Here is a 25,532-nt window from a genome sequence, read left to right as displayed (position 1 = left end):
ATCTCTAATGGCTAGATGTGAAAGGCGTAATCAGGAGCTGTCCGATTAATTAACGGACACATTGAGGACTTTCGCTGTTGCTTGGGTAAACAGCTATTGTTCTTGGCCCTGAGGTTCCCAAACACGGGGGTAACAATGACGATATTGTCCCTTTACCCCTCATTAGGGGCAGTGTGAGGGGAAACTTGGAGATGTGTGTATGTGTGTGTGTGTGTGTGTTTGCAATCACTCTCCCATGATCCCATTACTGCTTCCTGGTCCTGGCTCCTATCACATCTTTCGTGCCAGCTGCAGAGAGAGAAAGAGAGCAAGCCTGTCATAGCATCTTCACATCAAAACCTCCTATCGGAGAGAGAAAGAGAGGAAGGGGGACGCGGAGAGGAAACGAAAGAAAGAGCGTGTTGTGTTTGGACTTCATTAGCATAGAGGAAGAGGTGTACAATGGAGGACTTTACATCCTTGTTAGTGAGAAGCAATCAATTAACAGGGCCAGACCGACCCTGGCAGAGCACTGTGGGGTCTTTGAGAGAAATTTCCCTCTCCCTGATGAATAAATGTTGTCATTTCCAAAAAAAAAAAAAAAAAACTGAATGTGCCACTGCATTCAAATGCTTGATTGGACTCTCAGCAGCAAGTGACAGGGTTTGCCCATTTTGTGTGTGTGTGTGTGCGTGTGTGTGTGCTTGTGTGTGTTTGTGTGTGTGAGACAGAGAGAGGTAGAAAGTCCATACATGATTGTCAAAGGCACAAAATATACGTTAGTGTACTGTAAATATACCTTAGTCAAAATATAGCTTATAGTGTAAAGAAAGTGTATAGAAAAACAAAAACAGATTTGTCTGTCATCAAACCCTCTCCGAGCTTGTTTTGTTGTTATTTTCTCTTCCTCTCTCTAGTCTATTTACCTCATATCAAATATATCCAATACCTGGAATTTCCTCTCCATCTGTGGATTTGTTAAATCACATGCCACATATTAGAAGTAACGCACAAGAATGCCCTCGAAATTGTGAAGGCACCCAATGCCCCTTTTCGGCTCCCTGGCAGTGATGGCTTTTACAAAATAAAAGTTGCAGAAAGGTCTGCAGCAGACTATGACAATTGCATGTAAAATTGTAGATCCCACCACCCCACCCCAACAAACAAATCCTCATCTGTGATTCTTATTCACCGTTATCCCAGACTTCTCTGATGTTTTTCTCCACCTGGGAAATTGTCCTGATAATGGCTGCAATCTGTATCCAAAAGGCAGGGGACATTTCCTCTCCGGCAACCTGCCATGACTTCTGTCTAGAATCTCTAATTGAGCAGAATCAGGCAGTTCATACTCTGATATAAAATTAATTGTGAAACTGGTTACTTTTTCAATGAAAATTGTAAAGCTTAAGTAATATGTGACCCTGGACCACAAAAACAGTCATAAGGGTCAGTTTTTTCTGAAAGCTGAATAAATTAGCTTTCCATTTATGCGTTATTTGTTAGGATACTATTTGAAAATCTGGAATCTGAGGGTGCAAAAAAGTCAAAATATAAAAAATTTTTAGGTGTTCTTAGTAAATTCTTAGCAATGCATATTACTAATCAAAAATTACGTTTTGATACATTTACAGTAGGAAATTGACAAAATATCTTCTTGGAACATCATCTTAATATCTTTAAAATAAAAATTGATTTTTGGGATAAAATAAAAATGGATAATTTTGACCCATACAATGTATTGTTGGCTTTGCTACAAATATATCTGTGCTGCTTATGACTGGTTTTGTGGTCCAGGGTCATATATATATATATATATATATATATATATATATATATATATATATATATATATTGCATTTCAAGTTTGTAAATTCACTTTTTTTGTAATAACTGTGTTATTTTTAGGATTTTTAATATTAATAGTGCAGATTTGAATGTCAGTCAAATATTGCACACACTGAACAAATGAATATCAAAAAATTTCTTTTTTTTTTTTTAATGTGAATATGCCAGTGTTGTTTATTTATAATATTTCAGTGTGTGAGTAATGCAGCCTTGTGATTTCTTGCTGATTTGGTCTGCCATCCCTAAGTGCTTCAAGAACATCGCTTTTGATTGGCTCAGGGTTTACGTGCCAAAACGGCATAATGTTCAGCGGGGCGCAAATCTTCATCTTTGCATTTCTCATTTTCCCCTTCTCACAGACTTCTCGTCTTCTCGTTTTGAGACATCATAGGCAAATATTATTCACTGATTTTTATCTAAAGCCACGCGCAACTACGTCCGCCACTACCGTGGGCATGGCAATCCCAGAGAGCTCGTCAGGACAACAAGGACATATTCTAAATTTAAGGCCTTCATTTCGAACCTCTTTATTTTCTCCACATCATCACATGCGAGTTATATCCAAATCGAGGACTTGCGGATTTGTCGCCGAGGCATCTGCTGTTAAGCTGATGGTCCCTGCCAACTCGTCCCTCAAATGTCTGTCAAATACCACGCACACACCCCTGTATTTTCTAAAATGCCAGGTGCTTCCTCCGAACCCTCCTCCTCTGCTCCTTCCTGCACTCGTTCGACATAGCCGTTGTGTTTTAAAAGGAAGCCCAGGTACATTATCGTCCCTTTATTCAATTCTAATACGGAGTGTGTCTGTCGCAGCGTCCTCCGATCTGCAAATCCGCACCCAGGGTCTTTGTGGCAGCCTCATTTGCATAGAGACTGCCGTTCGCTTGGCTCTCCCTTAATGGCACATTACCGTGGCAACAGCATGTTGTAAGCAAGGGAATAATTAATGACGACCCGGTGACATGGGTACTCGCAACAGAGGCGGGCGGCAGTGCTCGGGTTGTATTCTTTAGAAAGCATTAGCCAACATTAGGCAGAAATGCAAGGCACCTTGATGTGTAGAGAGGAACAAAGGGATACAGAAAGAAAGAAAGCACATAAATGTGTGAGGATGGATGGATGGATGGGCGTGGGCACAGTCACGTCTGAGGATGTAGGGCTTCCGTATATTCTGAAAGTCAGCGCCAGCAAGAAAGGAAAGATCTGAATACGATTGACACTCTAATAGAGGTGGTTTGTATTGCAGCTAGGGCAATGCACACGCTGTGTGTGTGTGCATGTGTATGTGTGTGTGCATGTCTCTGTGTTTTGATGGGAGGGTGCTTGAACATGCTCCCGGTTGAAAGTTGAAATCTTCAATATTTAATACAGTGGGAGAGAAAGAGGGTGTGCGTGCGCGTGTGTGCGGGCACGGGTGCGGCTGTAATGATTATTTGTGACAGAAGACTGTGTGTGTGGGATCAGTCAGCTGAATGTAGGGCAATGTCAGAAAGCCTTTCTGCCTTCTGTGGGTGCCGCTGAGAAGTGAAAGGGCGGGGGTTGCGTGCAGCCCCTCGCTGCAACTGAGGAATACCCCGTGTCAGTGCACTTTTCCCTCTTTTCGTTTCATCTCGCCGGTTGTTATTTGAGAAAATGGCATGTGCTGTGATAAAAATATGAGATCTCTTGCATTGCTGCGATGCAACACTCAAATGTGTTTTTACAAAATGTAAGACAAATGCATTAGCAACTATCTCTCATTCACATGACATGTTGCAATACTTCTAATAGGCCAAATCTAACAATGGCTGGCAGGGTCCATTATAAAGACTTGGCAAATACATGTCCGAATTGACTTAAGTGCATAAATAGAGCACTCGCCAGTGGATGGTAACTGTAAAAAAAAAAAAAAAAAAGTGCAACATATGTGACCCTGCACCACAAAACCAGTCATAAAGGTCAATTTTTTGAAATTGAGATTAATACGTTATCAATAGGATATTACTAATCATTTTTGATCAACTAAATGCAACCTTGTTAAACATTTCAGACTTCTTTCGAAAACATTGCAAATATCTTTCTGACCCCAAACTTTGACTATGACAATGACTATAATAATTGTAATAGATTTGATGTAAAATGCAGTTCCCACTATCTTTGAACCCTGGCAGGTTCTGTTGTTTCTCTCTATCCTTACCTTCATATTCTTTCCAGAAACGTAGCTTCATCAAAGAATATGTTTACTATAAAGAACAATGAAATATTCTGATATTTTTTAAATTACATATATAGTTTCTTCACATTAGTTTATCTGTTAGAAGAGGAAAAGTGGAGCCTTTGTAGGTTCTTTGAGGTAACAGGATACAGATGAAGAGTTTATTTGCAAAAAACAGAATCGTATTTTTTATTGTAACTGGTTTTTATTGTGCTTTATTACTCAATAACCCAACTGCAGTTTGTTTGAGATTAATTGGAATGCACAATGAAAAAAAAAACATGATTGAAAATAGTTAAAATCAGAGTTATCAATTTTTGCAAATGAACTCTTCAGATGATTCTCTAAGGAACATTAGAACTACTTCTGTTCTGCACTGGCCTCTGGCTGCAAAACCCTTTTTTAATCTTTGCTTTATAAAGAGTATGAGGTCCTAATTTATATTGGGTGGCCTTAACTACTCTGTACTTGCATCAGAAAATAAGTGCAATGTACTTATTGTGCTATTGAGGTGGGATACGAGTAAGATTAGGGGACAGCTATGGTGGTATGGGTAGGTTTAATGGTGGGTTCAGGTGTAAGGGATGGGTCAACATTGTAACTATGTAATTACAGATTTAAAAACATGTATGTACACAATAAGTGCATTGTATTAAATGATTAATTTACATGCAAGTATATAGTAGTTAAGGCCTCCTAGTATAAAGTGGGACTGACTATGAATATAAATTACACATTGCAGGGCATACAACAGTGTTTTATGCCCGTAGGAGAGAGGAGAGTGCTGTATTGCAGGGATGGAGGCTTGTCATCTAATTGAAAGAGGGCAGGGACATGGCAACACAAATCCAAAAGGCTTCCAACACACAAGGACTCACACAGCAACCATGGGAATGAAGGCTACTGGGGTTCAAGGTCAATGCTAGAATAGAGGCCTGCAGTTACATTGTCTGTTTTGCCCTCACACATATTACTCACACACATATGCAAACATACACATTAGCACACCACTACCAACAGAAGTCACCGGCACCCCCACCAGCACGGGTCTGTTTGTGTGCGACACAAAACCAGCAAAAGTAGCAGCTCCGTGTGTGTGTGTGTGTGTGTGTGTGTGTGTGTGTGTGTGGGCGCATTCACATGTGTGCACTCGCTCGTCCTATAGAAACAACAGCTGTACATATACACAGAGGATAAATATCCCACAGCTTTGTTTGTCTGTCCAGACAAGCTCGGAGCTAGCTGGCCAGCTAGCTGTGAGAAATGATCTAAGACCTAGTGAAAAGAAAGTCTCTGGCCAAAGCTGAGGAGAGAGTCTGTGATTAGCTCCTTTGTTGGAGGTCTTTTGAGCTTCATTGGCTCCAAAGAAAGGCCGTCTAATGAATCCATCCAAGCTTGGCCCAAACTTTGTATGGACGACAAACTAAGTTATGGTGGCCTCCCTGTGCACCGCCGCACAGCATAATGATACAGAACGTTTGCACATATGGTCCCCTGGTTTCAGGACCCCACGTAAGCACTTTCTCATATGCCTGGTTATCCGTCTGCTCCAAGACACAAGGGGGTTTTGCCGACTACTGGGCCTGGTGTGATTAAAATTTGTTTTTAAAAGAAGTCTGGATGAAAGTGCTACCATTTTGCAACATATTTTTGGTTTGTTTATTCATTCATTACAAGTTATACTGGTATATATTATATTGTGAGTTTGAGAACATCTTAGGGGCCATTCACACAGAACGTGAAGAAAACACAAGGCCTAGAGATGCATTTTTTTTAAATTGAACTTCACTACTTGAGTGTTGCGGTTTTAGATGTTGGGAGCGCAGTGGCCCGAGATGTTCGTCTGGAACATGTTTACATAGAAAAACAATGGAAAAGCAGTGAAAATGTCTCTCTTTTGCTTAAATGATAGCAGCACTCGAATTTCATGAAGTCCACAAGTTTGTGTCAAACCCGATGATCGTGTCCTCCATCATGATTTGAGAAGACATTTGTAATGTATTTATTTGATTAGTGGCCCAGAGATGGTGCAGACATCTTTGCAAGATGTTCAAGTGTTTCTTTTTTCAGTCAAAAAGAAATAAAGGTTTTTGAGGAAATCATTTCAGGATTTTTCTCCATATAGTGGACTTTAATGGGAGTCAGCGAGTTGAAGGTCCAAATTAACGTTTTAGTGCCGCTTTAAAGGGCTCTATGTGATCCAAGCCGAGGAATAATGGTCTTGTCTAACGATACGATCAGTCATTTTTTACAAAAAATAAAAAATTTATATACTTTTTAACCACAAATGTTCATCTTGCTCCATAGCACTGTGATGCACACGCGAATCTTCGTGCATGGCGTAATCGCGTTGGAAAGTTCATGTGTGTTTAGTTCTTCGTCTGTGTACTTCGGTTTAGAAAGGTAGGGTAGGGCGAAAAACTTCATCTCATTTCCTCCTCAAATTTCAAAATCATCATCAATTTTCTTTTTTGTAAAGGGCGTTTGACTTTCTTTGCATGTTTGCGTTGTAAACGCTGGGTTGGTACTTCCACCTACATCACACATGACCTTTTCCAACGTGATTACGTAATGCGTGAAGTCAAGCTGGTGCAAGATAAGCATTTGTGGTTAAAAAGTTAAAAAGAAAATTTATTTGTATTTTTTTTTCTTTTTTTTCTTTTTTAGAAAGTGACCAATTGTTTTGCTAGATAAGACCCTTATTCCTCCGCTGGAATCATGCAGAGGCCTTTAAAGCTGCATTGAATCTGCAGTTTGGACCTTCAACCTGTTGATCCCTATTGAAGTCCACCATATGGAGAAAAAGTCCTGGAATGTTTTCCTCAAAAACCTTCATTTCTTTTTGAACTCAAGTAAGAAAGACATGAACATCTTGGATGACATAGAAGTAGGTAAATTATCAGGAAATTTTACTTTCTGTCCATTTCCAGGTTTAAGTTAGAATTTGACTTTTGGAACCCCACTGTATGTTTTGTGAATCTTACAGTACTTTCTTCATCTGTGGAACATATTTTGAGACGTGTCAATGTTATTTTATTGTCAGTACAATGGAAGTCACCAAAACTGTTCCATTACCAACATTCTTCAAAAAATTTTCTTTTGTCTTCTACAGAATAAAGAAAGTCATACAGGTTTGCAATGGCATAAGCGGGAGTAAAAGTGTAAATTACAAAATTGTAATTTTTGGGTAAAACCATTGTTAAAAAAAAAAAAAAAAAAAACTTTCAAATTGTGCTGTCCTATCTGTGTCCTCATTTAACTGTGAGGAAAGATATTTAGTTCACTTAGTTGGCCTGTTCATCAAGATGTCCTCGCTGTAAGGACAAGGGGGTCCAAGGCTCACTGTGGTTTGAATCTTTTTGTTTCCATCAGTCTGGGAATGTCCCAGCAATGTTGTCCTTGTCCCACTGCCCAGGGTCCCGTAACTGAGCCCGGCCAAAGAGAATGGGCCCACTTTGTAGCCACACAGCAGGCTAGAGCGGTACCTATTCTGCTCCCCAAACTGTCATGCATAACAACTTTATTGTGACCCAAATGGGAGCTGAAAGCAAAGAATAGGGCAAAGAAAAGAAAGATGAGGGGGAGTGGGAGAAATAGTCTCTTCAAGCATGACTGAAAAAGTGTAAACACTTGTAAGATATTGTCACGTCAATGTGATTGGCATATTATAAAATATTGCAGCTTTGTTTAATTAGGGAATGGCAAAAGTATTCGGTTTTATGAAAAAATTTATTTGAATCACTAGCAGTGAAGGTAGTGGTGACCTGTCAGCTTTCATAGGTAATGTATATGACATTGACATTGGTGCATGCAAAGTAGGTAATATGTCAAGTTCAAGTCTAGTTTCAAGTTTGGTGTAAACATTGAACCTCCCTGAAAGACTGAAAATCAGCTGACTCAGCCAGCCAAAAGAGACTATGGAGTTTTATGTATACATCCTCTCAGTTTGACCTGTAGGGAGCTCGTCCTTGAGAGTTTGTTTTGGAGGAACATAATGGTGTTGGACTATTCAGATGATTTAGAGCCAGAATTAAAAATCCTCTGCATGCGGTCATCAACTATGGGTTGAGGAAGGAGCTGAAAAGACCAACTAAGACCAGCATGAATTTTCAGCCTGGAAGCTGAGCTAGCTGTTTTAAGCCTGGTAGGTACACCAACATACCAGCATCCCACGTTGAGAACCAGCATACTTATTTTAATCATTTCTGATTTTCAATCTTCTGAAGTTACAAAGAAGCACAATCTAGTATGGATAAGTATAGAAAAGGTAAAAGTTAATTGTGTGTGAGAGGGGGAATAGAAACCGAGGGGAGTGGTCTGTTCAGGCTACAGACTCGAGAGAAGAAGTAGCCCATAGCTGAAAGACTCAACAAAAGGCCGTCTCTATCCATTGTGTTAGTGCTGGATTTCCCACAAGAGGCCCGTCTGCTTGAAAAGGGGAGTGTATCAGTTTCTCCTGACATGGATGTTTATTCATTCTGTGGCCAACTGCACCGCCAGCTCAAAAGGATTCACCTTACCGTTTTGATGTGTATGACACACACACACACTTTTTGGGGGGAGATAGGTGAAAAAGAAAAACAGTGGCACATGGAGAGACTAGTGTGAGCTGTGTGAATAGGCATGTCCGCCCTCACAGTGACAGTGTTTGTGACAGTATCATGGTTGCTTGTCTGGACTTAGCTTTTGGTGTGAAGTGAGCCACCATTTTGTACTGGAGGGTTTCAGAATCCTGCTGGAAGGAAACCTTTACCGCTGCTAGAAGATTAGTTTTAGAATTTCTTTTGTAGTTTGAGGAACCAGTGTACTTGTAAAAAATCCTTCAGAAACATTAAGAAACAATTACATCTGGTTATTACTTGTAGTCCAGACCAGTGGTTCTCAATCCTGGTCCTGGAGGACCCCTGCTCTGCACATTTTGCATGTCTCTCTTATTTAACACACCTGATTGAGATCTTCAGCTTGTTAGTTCAGTTCATGGATCTCTCTCCTAATGAGCTGATGATCTCAGTCAGGTGTGTTAAATAAGGGAGACATGCAAATTGTGCAGAGCAGGGGTCCCCCAGGACCAGGATTGAGAACCACTGGTCTAGACATCCACTCGTTTCTAGGAAAGAGACAAGTGGATCGTTGGGACTACTGATGTGTAGTTTCCAGTGTTGCAACAGGTTAACATTAGTTAAAATTAAATATGTATTGACTAATCATGCCAATGTCTACATGTAACAGTTAAACTGCATTGAGTAGCAGAGTCAAAATAAACCCAGACTCATGAAAATACGCAAATAATACAAATAATTACGTACCATACTGCACGTTTCGTAGCAGTTTCAAAGTCAAATGTCCAGAGAGTGGCGCTAAAACACACATTTAATACTTGATCATAGCACGTTTTTATTAAGTTGGTACAGGCACGTATTGCTGTTTTTTTTTTTTTTTGTTTTTTTTTTCGCTGCTTGAGGTACTTATTGCAGCGGTTTAGAATTTAAATATCTGGGGAGTGTCACTAAAGGTTAATGCTCTATCATGTTGGAAATATCCCTACACCAAACCCAACCCTAGACCTAACTGATAGTGTTAACAAATGCAAAAGTGACAAAAAAGTATTTGTTGACATTGCTGCACTATTTTAACTCCTTATGCAGATTTGAGCTGTTTTGTCAAACTGTAGTTTCACAAGATTCGTACTAGAGCTCTTCACCTCTCAAGTTCAATGCCGTTTCATGTGAGCTACCGAGCAAACCTTCTGAAATGTATAGAGGCACTCCAATGAGTATTTTATAGAGGTATTTCCAATGAGCCTAGGTAGGTCAAAATAGTGTCAACCATTCTGGCGACAGCTTACCAAATTCCTGTGAACTGTTGATTAAAAAAAAATCCAGTTAATTTATTCAAGATGAACCAAACCCCATGACCTTGAGGTTGCTAGCATTATGTGAGCTACAGGAACTTGAGGAACCAAAATTTGCTAGGTTTTATTGACAGAATTTAGAGTGAGTATTTCTTTAATCAGACTTGTCAGACTGTTCTTTTTATTCACATAGGCTAACAGTGCTTCCTTTAGTAAAGATCATATTTCTTCAAGGGGACTGTCCAGTTCAATGGAGTAGTTGTTTTGGGTAAAACATCTTCCAGTTGAGTTTTTGTTAGTAGAGGTGAAGGGTGAATGCTTTTTTGCTGTAATAAGTTCTCATTCTCTGCTCACCTACACAGTGTGTGAACTGTTTTAGAGTATTATTAGAACTGAAGCCCTGTGACTATGTAAGCAAACATCTTGGTTTGGCTTTGCGTGGTGGGTAACTTACTAACTGGCATTAGGCTATGGAGTTGAAAGGGTTCAGCTTTTATGCACCAATTAACATTATTCAAGAACAGTGTGTATGTAAAGTATCACTTTAATCACACTCTACATACTCTTGGATCTTGTTAGGCGATCCGTTATCCACATGGACATGAGCTTTAAGGTCTGGACAATTCCCTTATTTCTTTAGCCATCCAAGTTTAACAACTTTAGCCTCTGAGGTAGATAAGTCAAAACAAACTTGGCAAACTGAAACCGTCTAATTTCTGGAGCACCATTATCGTCTAAAATATCTCAACACTTAGCTTCTCCTCTCCCTCTTGACCCTTTGTGAGACAATCGGAACCTGTGGACCCGGTTGCCTTGCTCAGTCTTGGTTTCAATGGCTCCATTGTTGTGTTGTAACAAGACGCCAGAGCTGGTTGTTTGATCCACTCTTCTGAAAAGTTTTCTTTGCCGTCTTCTTTTCTCTTCCTTTTTGTTAACCGAAGGATCAGCTGAGAAGGTCAAGGAGCATTGTCTTTTGTTGCGCAGTCTCTTCCTGTATCTTCTCCTCTTGTAGTTTGCTATGAATTGCATTTAAAACATTAGCTAAATTTTTCCACATGACTAAGTTGTCTCCGGCGCTCTTGAAATGATTGGCCATTATTACCATGCTAGTTTGTTGAAGCCTATCCACATATTTGTCTAGGAGTTGCTTGGTTTCGCAGCAGGTGTGTCTGTCAGCCGACTTCTCAGAGGCAAAATCATGGTCTTTAACGTGAAAGCACAGAGGCCGCTGTCTCTCAGCCTGAGTGCTAGCAAACTGTCAGAAATCACGTTTTAGTGGCTTGTTCAGGTCACGCTGAGAGAGCAGCCTCTTGTTCCTTACGGTTTCTTTCTTTCTTTTTGTTTGACTGTCCTCTTTGTTTCTTTCTTTTCCCTTTTTCTGCCTACATTTATCAGTGTATACTAAATTTACAGTTTTAAAGGGTTAGTTCACCCAAAAATGAAAATTAGCCCATTATTTACTCACCCTCAAGCCAGCCTAGGTGTATATGGCTTTCTTCTTTCAGACGAATCCAATCTGAGTTATATTAAAAAAAAATATCCTGGCTCTTTCAAGCTTTATAATGGCAATAGGCAGGTGTTTCTCTTCAACAAGTCAAAACAAGTCCAATTAAGTGCATCCCTCCATAATAAAAAGTGCTCCACACAGCTCCAGGGAGTGAAAAAAGGCCTCCTGTAGTGAATCGATGAGTTTTTGTGAGAAAAACATCCATATTTAAAACATAATAATCACTTTTCTCTAGCTTTCGCTCACTGTTGTACACTGAAGCAGCTACGGGCGGATGACGCAGGATGTCGACGTTGTGCATGTGCCGCTCAGATGTGACGAACGTGGACGCGCAAGTGGAGAGCTCAAAACAAAACAACGGAATTAGAAGTACAAAATGAGGATTTGTAAAGAAGAATGTCGAAGGATTTCGATATAAGTCAAGAGGAGACTGCTTTTCCTTTGCTAAGTAAACTTTGCTTCCTTTGCTTCTGTAAACAAAGGTATACGTCCTACGTCATCCGCCCAAAGCTGCTTCCCTGTGAAATAAGTACAAACTAGATTAAAGTGATTATTATGTTTTAAATATAGATATTTTTCTCACAAAAAAGCATTGATTTGCTACAGAAGCCCCCCGGTGCCATGTGAGGCACTTTTTATTATGGATGGATGGATGCACTTTATTGGACTTGTTTTGGACTGATAAAGAGAAACACCCGCCTATTGCCATGATAAAGCTTGAAAAAGCCAAAATGTTGAACCACTGATGTCAAATAGTCTATTTTAACAATGTCCTTATACCTTTCTAGGCATTGAATATGGTAGTTGCGTTGCTGTCAATGCAGGATCAGAAAGGTCTTGGATTTCATCAAAAATATCTTAATTTGTGTTCCGAAGATGAACAAAGGTCTTACGGGTTTGCAATGACATGAGTTTTAAGTTTTGGGTGAACTACCCCTTTAACCTCTTTGATTTTTATTTTCTTAGACTTCTACTGATAAATGCTCATAAATATATCCATATCAGCCGATTTGTTTGTCGTGAAGGTTATCGTTCCCTTGGTGGTAAACAAGAGCTACTTTGCGTTCTTCCTTCAGCAAAGCATTGCTATCGTTAAGAGTATCCACCAGCGTAAGGGAAGACAGACATGCAGACACCATCATCACATTATACAAGGTCTTATTGTCTGGCCGGCTGCTTTGCCTTGCGTGGCATGATTTGTGGGTAGCCATCTGTGCTCAGCCTCTTTTGAAATGTGAGAAAGAACATATGCATTTGCATAAGAATAATTGACACTTCAAATTAGACCTCCAATCACAAAGGATTATTTTTAGTGTATGGCTAAGTAGAGGCTCTTACATCCTGGAAAGAGAAATTATGAGACAAGATGAAGATATTAAACCTGCAACAGTATTTATTATTATTATTATTATTATTAATTATAATTTATTTACTTTAATGATTATATTCTGATTATGTGACCCTGGACCACAAAACCAGTCTTAAGTAGCACGGGTATATTTGTAGCAGTAGCCCAAAATGCATTGTATTGGTCAAAATTATCGCTTTTTCTTTTATGCCAAAAATCATTAGGATATTAAGTAAATGTTTTATGAAGATATTTTGTAAATTTGCTACTGTAAATATATCTAAACGATTTTCTCAATATTTAAATCTTTTGCACCCTCAGATTCCAGGTTTTCAAACAGTTGTATCTCGGCCAAATATTGTCCCATCCAAACAAAACCATACATCAATGGAAATCTTATTTATTAAAACAAAAATCAACCCTTATGACTGGTTTTGTAGTCCATGATCACATATAATACTGACTTAAGTTGCATAAATGCATACAAATAGATTTCCTTTATTTACAATAAATAGCGTTTGTAGGTCATGTGTGCTGAAGTGTGTGTTTTAGCGTATGTTTGTGGACTGCTTGTTAAGTGTATTCTATGTAGTAGTGCATTTGTAATGTTGTAGCGGAGAGAGAAGAGAAGTGAACAAGCACACTGTTACATTATTGATAACAGCTAATGAAATGAATCATTTCAGGATGAACAGAGGGATAAACTGTACATGTCTCTGGATACCTGCAAAAGCACACACAGATCTATACACACACACAAAAATTTTTATGGGTAAATATGAACTACCTAATATCTAATTACAGTGTCAAAACTGAAAAGATTTATGAAAATTATAAAAATTGGAAAATATTGCACCACTTTTGTGAATACGGTTTCACGCAGTGCTAAATGCATTTATCTAGATTTAGCCGGTTCTGAAAGGCCCTTTGACAGGGCTGCTCCATTGGGTTAGCCGTTGGTAGACGGGGTTGATCTCGCCTGCTCTTAGATGGCCATGAATTCATTTGCACACATATGAAAGGAGAGGAGCCCCTGGCGAAGAGATATTTGTGCTGTCTGGTGTCAGATACCAAGATGGGGGTGTGTTTGTGTGTACACGGATGCTTAGCCTCACCCATCTTGCCTGGTGGAAGAGCATAGGTTTATCCTGGTCTCCATGGCAACACTGCAGCATGCCAGGGCCGTACCAAAGCGTGGGTACCCGGGGCAAGGCTCTTGATTCAGCGGGACAAGAAAAGAGAGTGATTATGTGCATTAGTTGCATTAAATAAACATATCAGGCTTGAATGGAGAAACAGTTCGTCCTGGTCAGGGACGATATTTGTTTAGCGTTTTTGTATCCTACGACCTGTATTTATTCTGACTTTTGCACAATGTGGGACTCAACTAAACCATGGGCTTCTCCAGGTTACGTTTCGCCTTCATACAGCGAGCGGATATGTGGAGCATATATTTTTAACCTGAGCCAAATGTGCTTTTTGCTGAGGGGTTAAAAGGGCGAATGAAAAATTCTGTAAATTATTTACAATAGCTGAAACTCTTTTAGTGTTCCTCTGTTGGTTTGGGAGTGAGACTGTGCACTGGAATGTGCTTTACTTATACATTGTCAGATATGTGGTGAGGAGGTGCTTTTATCTACACCAACAAAAGAGCTGTAGGTGGAGGAAGAAGTAGGTCACGTCATTTACTTTAGGTCAGAAGAACAGAGCAGAGAGATTTTGACGGGTTTAACTAGACGTATAGAAGCAGTTCATTCACACATGACACTAATTATTGTGTTTTCTTTTCTTCTAGTGATGCTTCTGAGAAGGTGCTTTGCTCTTTGATGTGAGGAAGGAGGGTTAGTAGACTTCCCTTATTTATGTCACATGAAATGAGGGGTCATGTCTAGGGGTTGAGAAGTGGTCACTGACGGACAAAAACAGCTTGACAGTTACAGCTGGTAGAGGTGAATCAAAGAAAAAAAAGTGAAAATCACTCATTTACACACTTTAAAATCTTTTGACTATCAAATAAAGGCGTGATGAACCAAAAGTCTTGGTTTGTTGGTCTTGGTCTTTCAGCCTGGCCTAGCTGGTGTTTCCCAACCTGAGTTTATGAGTGAACTACAAGTCGGGTCACCTTTATTTATATAGTGCTTTATCCACCTTTTTCCTGAGTAACCAGTGAGCGCTGCCATGATGGATTCTAACTTCCATTTGGGTGCTCTCATGTTCCTATCTAAAAAGAAATCCATGTTAAAACACGGTAAAAAATTATAGACTTTCGATAGACTTTAGATTTTCAGCATCATTACTACAGTCTTTAGTGTCACATGATACTTTAGAAATCATTCCAATATGCTGATTTGCTGTTTAAAAAATATTTATTATTATTATGAATATTTAAAACTTTTTTTAAGATTCGTTGATGAATAGAAAGATCCAAAGATCAGCATTTATCTGAAATTAAAAGCTTTTGTAACATTATACACTATACCATTCAAACGCTTAGAGTCAGTGTAATTTATTTATTTCTTTGGAAAAGAAATTATAGAAATTAATACTTTCATTTAGCACTGAAAGTATGTTACAAAAAATATCTCTTTTTGAGATAAATGCTTCTGAACTTTCTATTCATCAAAGAAACTTGAAAAATCCCACTCAGCTGTTTTCAACTTAACAAAATAATAAATGTTTTTGTAACAGGAAAACAGAATATTAGAATGATTTCTGACGGATTGTGTGACTGGAGTAATGATGCTAAAAATTCAGCTTTGAAATCACAGGAATACATTACATTTTAAAATATATTCAAATAGAAAACAGTTCAAAATTGCTGCTGTTGCTGCTGTTTTTGCTGCACTTTGGATCAAATAAATGCAGGCTTGGTGAGCAGAAGTCTTTAAAAAAAAAAGTTGAAGTTCAGTTGAAGTCAGTTCATCGTTGATTCTGTGATGTTAAAGTCCAGCTAAGTTAAGGTCTCTTCCAATAGTGTCTGTGCAATAAAGTCATTAATATTGCCAAAAATGAAGTGTCCCCAACTAAGCAAGCCAAAGGCGACAGTGGCAAAGAACCAGTTCAGGTCAGGAAACCAGGTTCAGTCGGGAAGCCACTTCTGTTTTGCAAGATGATTTGTAAGATGGTGGAAAAATTAACAATGAATTAAATCATAAAACTGTAAATTCAAATCTACAAATAAAAAAATAATACAAAGATGAAATATTTTATGTCTAACATCAGAGAACTGTGATCATGCAGATGTTTTCCTTGCTGAGAAAAAACAATAGAAACCATCACAGAAATTCTAATGGTTTTCACCACAAATACATTACAAACATTACAATCCATCAACTTTTAACCATTAAAAAATGGTTTTCTGTAGTGTGTTTGGGACATATTCCATTAGGATTTAGTGCTTTTAACAAGTCTCCAATAGAAGGCGACCAGTTAACCAGTAGAAACCAACAGGGTGCATTACAGTTTCCATTAAAATCCCTTTATAACCAGTAAAACCATTACAAAATCTGTTATGGTGTCTATTGTTTTTTTTTTTTTTATTGTTACATTTTTTTAAAGCTTCTCAGGTGGTAAATATCTGAGATGTTTTTAGATGAAAACAAAAAAAAAAGTTTATGAAGCCCTGTCCTAGATTATAAAGTGCCCAAAACCCATCCAGACTAGCTCGAGCAAGTTGGGAGACCAAATAAAACCAGCAAACCACTTTAAGATGGTAGACTTTTTTTCTTTTCAGCGGAGTATCATCTTTGAATATCTGGTTTAGTGGTCCAAACTGCAAATGTACTTCTTATTTTACCTGTTATCAATAATATTTAGTCCACATGGACACTTATATCTAGGCGATAGCCTTCAAGTTCTTAGATAGAGTTGCTCTTTTTATTTTGGACAGCAGTGTGGTTGGATCAAGCAGGAGTGGTTAGCGCACGCCGCATTGAGTCGCAGGGTTCAGTTCTGGAAAGAGTGGCTCAAGCACCTCTTTCATTTCTCAGAGAAATAATGTGCGGTCTGAGAGGAATCTGACACAGATAGGGTGATGAATTCTGCAGAGTCAGTAAAAGCAAAGTGATGCTGAAAAACACATCTGTGCCGATCTTGGACCACACTTCAAAGGTACATGCTTCTCCTGAGGCAGCCTGCTGTATGTAGCAAGCACTTTTTAATTTATTCCTCTGGGCTGAAGTACTTTTTGTTGTTGTCTTGATTTTTGTATTTAATTATTTACTTTCTGGGACAAGAGATTTAGAATGGAGATGGCTGGATGAGACAAATCTAACAAGCCACTGAAGAAAGGGCTGCCAACATGACCGTAAGCGACGTCCACACTATCCTACCTGCAGTAACTCTTTAAAACTTCAAAGGAAGGCTGGAAACAGCTAAGATACGGCTAACAGTATACGTACTGGCGTATAGGTCTTCTCCTGAGTAAAATCTCATGCTTGTTATCGCCTTCTAAGGTTTTAAGAAATATAATACTATAATAACCAAAGAGAGGGAAAGCTATAGGGGGTAAGTGGAATCGGATAAGTTATTCTCTTGCCCAACAGCAAACAAGAAATAATGAGGGGAGGCAGAAACACAGACCCTCCCAGACCTGTGTTCTTCAAAACAAGAAAAAAACACTCTTATCAGGTTATAAGGAGACGTGTAAGCAAAAACCATGTGAGAGGATGAGGAGGAAACAAAGGTGAAGAAGAATGTGTCGGACACTCCATTCTTGTTTTCCTCTTTGTTAGAAGATTTTTGAGAACTTGCTGATCTTTTTGTCACGTACTGTACTGTGATAATGGTTTAGACGCGAAGTGATTCACCTGTTTCATAATGATGCAGGGTTTAGTTTCCTTTTGTTGAAGAATCGAAGGCCTGTTGAGAAGTCAAACTTCTGCTCGGTGGAAGTGAAAAGTGTCCATTTCATCTACGATGATGATGTTTCAGGATGTGAGTTGGATCTCAAAGGCAATGAAATTTAAAGCATCATTTCATCTTGTGCGTGCATTGTGTTGTTTTCTTTTCGTTGCAAACTTGAAGCGCAGAAAAGCGGAAAACAATGGATCCACAATGGCGCCTGCGTGAAGTAGTGCCTACGATGAGGTTTCATTTCAGAAGAAAGATCTTGAGAGTAGCAGGCAGAGGGCCATCCCGAGTCTATTAGAGATGAACCATTTCAGAATTCAGCTTATGAATGTGCACTTAAAGTCTGACAGGGCAATAGAGACAGTTCATTTTGCTACAATCCTCCATTTTTTTATTTCTCGTTGATCTGTTCTCCTCAAACTGTACACTTGGATTAAGTGTGTATCTATATTAAAGAGGTATGATAATACATTGTAAGCCTGCCAACAGACAGCCTGGAATATTGGGAATGTCAGAATCCCTCCTAGTGCTAGACAACTTTTAATAAAACTGGCAAGCTGTGTGGAAAACTTTGTGATGCTTATGAGGACTCTTCCCTCGTGCTGTAGAGAGAGAGAGCGAGGTTCTTTTCAGTTTCTTGATAAATGAAATGATCGTGGTAGCTTGAGCTGGACTAAATGAGCAGCAAGGGATTTGTGAGGGCTTAATGTCAGAATTAGTGCTTTGTGTCAAATCACTTACAAAAAAGAGCGAGAAATAACAAAGCTTTTATGAAAGAAATACTTTTTTTGAGAATCACCTTTTGCTTTTTACTTACAGAGCTTGTATTTGCTGGATAGCTCGGACTCTAAAGTTTGATAAGATAAGCCATAACAAACTATTTTAAAAACAAATAGGTTAGGGTTAGTTCGTTCATCTTCAAAACACAAATTACGATTTTTTTCAGGAAATCTGAGAGCTTTCTGATCCTGCATAGACTGCAACACAACTGACACGTTCAAGGACTAGAAAGGTGGTAAAGACATCATTAAAATAGTCCAAGTAACATCAGTGGTTCAATTTTATGAAGCTACGAGAGTACTTTCTGTGTGCAAATTAAACAAAAAAAAAATACTTTTTTCAACAATTTCTTCCCTTCCGTGTCAGTCTTCGACACGTTCACAAGAGCATCACAACGCATGTGTGTTTTTCTGCTGATACAGGACGTAGAACCCAGATGTGCTGCACCTTATTTGCAAGCAGAAGATGCACACTGTAAATAAAACTTTTTGTAAACATGACTGAAGATTTCGGCAGAGAGGATGACAGCCTTATTTGAACCAGATTATGCAGATGAACTAAAACGGATGGACTTTTACGTTAGAACACGGGCTTCTGCATCGGCAGCACCACACGTATGCGTTGTGGTATTCTCGTGAACACATGTCGAAGACTGACAAGGAGGAGAAGAAATTGTTGAATAAAGTCATTATTTTAGTTTTCTTTGCTGTTTTAACAATGCGCTTACTACTTTTCTGGACCTTGAATGTGTTAGTTGTGTTGCTGTCTATGCAGGGTCAGAAAGCTCTCGGATTTAATAAAAAAATATCTTAATTTGTGTTCCGAAGAGGAACAAAGATCTTACAGGTTTGGAACAAGATAAGGGCTAGTAATTAATGACAGAATTTTCATTTTTGAGTGAACTATCCCTTTAAGTTTTATGGAATTTAATTGTAGGACAAATGTCAAGTTGGAAAAAAAAAACTTGTGAAAGAAAATGTAATGTTTTAAATGTTTTTTTTTTTTTTTTTTTGAACATTTATTTAAAAAAAATATTTAACTTAAAAAAAATTGTATCACAACATCTACATTTGCTGTTGTTGCAGAACTAATTGTATATACAGTCATGGCCAAAATTGTTGGCACCCCTGAAAAATTTCCAGAAAATCAAGTATTTCTCAAAGAAAAGTATTGCATTAACACATATTTTGCTATACACATGTTTATTCCCTTTGTGTGTATTAGAACAAAACAAAAAAAAAGGGAGGAAAAAAGCTAATTTGACATAATGTCACACAAAACTCAAAAAATGGGCTGGACAAAATTATTGGCACCCTTTCAAAATTGTGGATAAATAAGATTGTTTCAAGTATGTGATGCTCCTTTAAATTCACCTGGGGCAAGTAACAGGTGTGGGCAATATAAAAATCACAACTGAAAGCAGATAAAAAGGAGAGAAGTTCACTTGGTCTTTGCATTGTGGGTCTGTGTGTGCCACACTAGGCATGGACAACAGAAAGAGGAGAAGAGAACTGTCTGAGGACTTGAGAACCAAAATTGTGGAAAAATATCAACAATCTCAAGGTTACAAGTCCATCTCCAGAGATCTAGATTTGCCTTTGTCCACAGTGCGCAACATTATCAAGAAGTTTGCAACCCATGGCACTGTAGCTAATCTCCCTGGGCGTGGACGGAAGAGAAAAATTGATGAAAGGTTGCAACGCAGGGTAGTCCGGATGGTGGATAAGCAGTCCCAAACAAGTTCCAAAGAAATTCAAGCTGTCCTGCAGGCTCAGGGAGCATCAGTGTCAGCGCGAACTATCCGTCGACATTTAAATGAAATGAAACGCTATGGCAGGAGACCCAGGAGGACCCCACTGCTGACACCGAGACATAAAAAAGCAAGACTACAGTTTGCCAAAATGTACTTGAATAAGCCAAAATCCTTCTTGGAGAACGTCTTGTGGACAGATGAGACCAAGATAGAGCTTTTTGGTAAACCACATCATTCTACTGTTTACCGAAAACGGAATGAGGCCTACAAAGAAAAGAGCACAGTACCTACAGTCAAATATGGTGGAGGTTCAAAGATGTTTTGGGGTTGTTTTGCTGCCTCTGGCAATGGGTGTCTTGACTGTGTGCAAGGCATCATGAAATCTGAGGATTACCAAAGGATTTTGGGTCACAGTGTAGGGCCCAGTGTCAGAAAGCTGGGTTTGCGTCCGAGATCTTGGGTCTTCCAGCAGGACAATGACCCCAAACATACTTCAAAAAGCACCCAGAAATGGATAGCAACAAAGCGCTGGAGAGTTCTGAAGTGGCCAATGAATTCCAATGAGTTCAATGAATCCAGATCTAAATCCCATTGAACACCTGTGGGGAGATCTTAAAATTGCTGTTGGGAAAAGGCGCCCTTCCAATATGAGAGACCTGGAGCAGTTTGCAAAGGAAGAGTGGTCCAAAATTCTGGGTGAGAGGTGTAATAAACTTATTGATGGTTATAGGAAGCGACTGATTTCAGTGATTTTTTCCAAAGGGTGTGCAACCAAATATTAAGTTAAGGGTGCCAATAATTTTGTCCAGCCCATTTTTTGAGTTTTGTGTGACATTATGTCAAATTAGCTTTTTTCCTCCCTTTTTTTTGTTTTGTTCTAATACACACAAAGGGAATAAACATGTGTATAGCAAAACATGTGCAATACTTTTCTGTGAGAAATACTTGATTTTCTGGAAAAATTTCAGGGGTGCCAACAATTTTGGCCATGACTGTATAGTACAGTTGAGCATAATTATCAAAGTATTTGAGAAAATAACTTTTTGTCTGAAATAATAATGCTTAATCTTTGTTTATTGTAAAAAATTATTTATAAATTTAACTTACTGAACATTGGTTCAGTTAAAAACACTTGTTAATGTCTGGCCTTTTGTGGTTTTAATAAAATAGCACTGCACAAACAAGAAAAAAAGTAAGAATAGTGTTGGGCAGTAACTAGTTACTAATAATGCATTACATTAATACTATTACTGTCCTTGGTAACTACACTATAAAAAATTCTATTTTCTATTTATTTGGCAACCCAGCGCTGGGTAAATTTTGGACAGAACATATGCTGGGTTATTTTGTGTTAAATATTTACCCATCATGCTGGGTTGTTTTATTGAAGTCAACTATTGTTTAAAAATTGTTATATTACTGGATTATAATGTGCTGGAAATTAAAAAATCACTAATAATTATAGAGGCAACAGCAATAATCAAAAGATAAACATTCATTATTAAGCTAGAACACTGATGTGGACAAAAATATAAGACAAATTTTATTTATTTGGATGAATACAGCATAGTTTTCAATATTAAAGTAGTTTAACAAGCATTTTAGAAATAAAAAAATGAAACATTTTAAAGTAGAATTTTCATTTAAGTGTATTCAACTATTCTCTGTAATCACTTTTCACTGAAATAGCGCTAATTCTTGTGCCGGTGTGTCAGAAATTTAGCTGAAGAAATCCTCCAAATAGGCGGCACTGAGAACTGAGAGCTCTCTCCTGAAGAAAAAAAGCCCGCGCTCTGACTGAAACTCAGCAGCTAGGTTGTTTTGTTGGAGACGGGTTCAACCCAGCGCTTGGGTAGAAAAAAATAACTAATTAAAAATGACCCAGCCAGCTTAGTTACAAAAAAAACTACCCAGCACCTGGGTAAAAATAATATTAAAAATAACCCAATAAAATGACCCAACAAGTTGAACCCAGCATTTTTAGACTGCAGAAAAACTACCCAGAACATAGGTAAAAATATTAAAAACAACCCAATAAAATGACCCAGCAGTTGGGTTGAAAAAAATAACCTTGCATCTTTTAGGGTGTACTAGTGTTTCTTATTACTAACACAATTGGTTATTAGTTACCATCCAAAAAATGGCTAGTTACTAGTTACTTTTTTGTCACAATCACTAATGATTTAAAATTCAAAAATATGGTCATTCCTATCAGTTTTCATAATCGTTATCGTGCATTTATGCACATGTCATCGCCAACACATCAAGCTAGCTTTGTCGGAAGATGGAGAAGCCCACATCATATAGCGGCTGTTATATGTAAATTGTGTAGTGGTACTAAGACTTTGTCTACTGTGAATGCCAACATGTTTGGTTGGAAACTATGTTGCTGCTTTATTAAATAACAGAAGTTATACAAGCTCAGCACAAAGTATGAAAGTGCAAGAAGATCAGTACAACGCCAGTTCTGATGACATGAATGCATAGCAAGACTCCACACAATTTGTGTAAAGGCAATAAAACAGCTGAGTAAGATTACACTGCTGATTCAATATGTCATTTTTACAGAATAAAATTTGAATTGTTGAATTGTTGAATGTCACATTTCTGTGTGTAATGACTGTAAATGACTGTCCATTCTAAAGTGTTCTTCTCTCTGCTGCAGGTTGAGAGAGCTCTCTCCAGCACATGCCACCCTCATTAGTGTCCAGCAGCTGAAGACGAGAGGTCACAAACCCAATGAGTTGTCCATTTTATTCAGCTTTGCCGACATGGAAAGATGACCACTGTGACCTAATGTTGCGGTGCGGTCTGACACATTGTACGCAACATACAAAGTAGCTTGAATAACCCTTGAACCTTGTGTGGAGTACATTATTTTTTATGAAATTGCTATAGGGTCCAACTTTTCGACATGCTTGTAGATTTTATTCATTCAATAAATTGTGCATTTTTCTAAAAAAGGGAACAGGTCTTGTGATTTATTTGCTGAACTGTGGGTGATGAAATATTTAATATCCTGGGTATTAAAATGATCAGTCTCAGATCCATTGAGAGGCTTGACATGGTTGAATCAGTACCACGCTAAGGGACTGCCGCACTGGGAATTATTGCTTCAGTCTGAACATGTCACCTCTACAATATTTCTGCGATTATAATGTACAATTATCCCTTCTTTTCGTTCTCGGATCTAAGTTTTCTCTGGCTTGTCATTGTTCGAAATTTCACGCACACAATATGAAAGAACAATAATGTCTAGTCTCAATGTCATTGCTTGGATTTGATTTATACATGTAAGTATTATATTAAGCATAATGCAAAGTAGCTCTCACACTCCACATTTTGTTCTTGAAACAGTTTAGTCCCACATAATGTGACTAAGGTAAAATGAGCAAGACGAATTTCATGTATTAATGTCCCAGAAAAGCTGTTTTGCTGTTTTCTCTGAGTTGCATCAGGAAGCGGTCAAGATGCACGAATAAAGCTACTTTGGTCTGGAAATGAAAGTTCATATATTCTGCTCTTTCTGCATGTGTCACAAAGAGTTGATCACATGGGAGTCTACCAGAACACCTGAACACAAAGCCAGGCATTGTGTGTTGTTCTGACCTCAGTGTCATGTGACTCTGTCATGGCCAGGTGTTGCCTGTATCTGGAGCAGAAAAGGTGTTTTGCTCTTAAGACCAAACCAAACAAACTAAAGCAACAGCGAGGAAAGGAAATGTTACGGGAAAACATAACTAAAAGGAAATAAAATGCATTGAGAGTGTGAATTACATGTGTATACAGTGGGATTGAAGAGTCCATTCTGAAACACTGAATTCAAACATGTAGAACTGAAGATGCTGTTAGTATTATTATTTGTATTTGAATATTGTTCCCCCTTATGTCATCCAAGATGTTCATGTCTTTCTTTCTTAAGTCAAAAAGAAAGGCTTTTGAAAAAAACATTCCGGAATTCTTCTCCATATAGTGGACCTCAATGGGAACCAACGGTCTAAATTGCAGTTTCAATGCAGCTTCACGGGGCTCTACACGATCCAAGCTGCGTAATAAGGGTCTTATCTAGTGAAACAATTAGTCATTTACTAAAAAAATTAAATTCACATACTTTTTAACCACAAATGCTCATCTTGCTCTTTGATGTGCGTCTACGACTTCACGCATTACTTAATCACGTTGGAAAGATCACGCGTGGTTAGTTCTTAGTCTGTGTACTTTGGTACAAACAGGTAGGGTAGTGCAAAAAAAACATTCAAAATCATTGTTTTCGACTATGTCACACATGCTTGAGTATGTAATGGTGAGGTTGAACTAGTGCAAGAGGAGCATTTGTGGTTAAAAAGTATTATTTTTTTCGAAAATGACAGATTGTTTTGCTAGATAAGACCCTTATTCCTCATCTGAAATCATATAGAGCCCTTTGAAGCTGGACTGAAACTGCAACTTGGACCTTCAACCCACTGATCCCCATTTTAGTCCAGTATATGGAGAAAAATCCTGGAATGTTTTCCTCAAAAACCTTCATTTTATTTCACCTGAAAAAGACATGAACATCTTGGATGACACTGGGGTGAGTCAATTAACTAATCTAATCTAATCTAAGATTTAAAATGGAGAAATATTTAAAATCATGCACTATTTATAGGTCAAACACTGCAAAAGATGCTTTTCTTACTTAGATTTTTTGTCTTGTTTCCAGCCAAAATATCTAAAAAATCTTGAATCAGGAGGGATTTTCTAGACAAGTAAAAATTATCTTGTTTTTAGTAAAAACAAGTCCAAATTAAGTGAGTTTTTGCTTAAAACAAGAAAAATAATCTGCCAATGGGGTAAGAAAAAAAATCTTATTTCAAGCAGACAACTAGATTATTTTTCTTACCCCATTGGCAGATTATTTTGCTTGTTTAAACAAAAACTCACCTTATTTTGACTTGTTTTTACTAAAAACAAGACACAAATTTTTACTTGTCTAGAAAATCCTTCCTGTTTCAAGAATTTTTAGATATTTTGGCTGGAAACAAGACAAAAAATCTAAGTAAGAAAAGCATTTTTTGCAGTGCATCAAATTTGTGACATTGTGCAAGATGTTCTTAAATGTTCTTACTTCTGTTGAAGCTCAACATGCTCTTTGAATCATGTATGCTGAATGTTGAATCATCTGGTTTTACACAGTTTTGAGTCATTATATATATCAACCATTTAACACTAAAATAAGGTAATCAACCATTCATTTAACAACAAGATGTAACATAAAACCCAAATGTACATTACTGAAGACAAAAACTAAAACAGATATTTAAACAAAACATTATCACATGTGAGCTGTTAGATAATTCTGGGAATGTCAGTTTATTGTTTCTCACTGCAAACTGTACAGTTGTACTTTTTTACTTCCAAAAATGCTACATTTAACAGTAT

At 38.1% G+C, this 25,532-nt stretch overlaps 1 long non-coding RNA gene across 1 annotated transcript in view; it reads left to right on the top strand.

Annotated features, from left to right (window-relative positions):
- The window catches only part of LOC141335803 (uncharacterized), a 43,075-nt gene extending 20,006 nt beyond the window's left edge, over positions 1-23,069 (top strand). The window contains exons 3-4 of the long non-coding RNA XR_012355625.1: positions 14,523-14,568; positions 22,777-23,069. This is a non-coding gene — a long non-coding RNA (uncharacterized lncRNA). The remainder of the gene's footprint in view (positions 1-14,522; positions 14,569-22,776) is intronic.
- The last annotated feature ends 2,463 nt before the right edge of the window (positions 23,070-25,532 follow it).

Source organism: Garra rufa, chromosome 5, assembly GCF_049309525.1.
Source record: "Garra rufa chromosome 5, GarRuf1.0, whole genome shotgun sequence".
Classification (NCBI taxonomy): Eukaryota; Metazoa; Chordata; class Actinopteri; order Cypriniformes; family Cyprinidae; genus Garra; species Garra rufa.
This window is presented reverse-complemented; position numbering and strand designations above follow the sequence as displayed.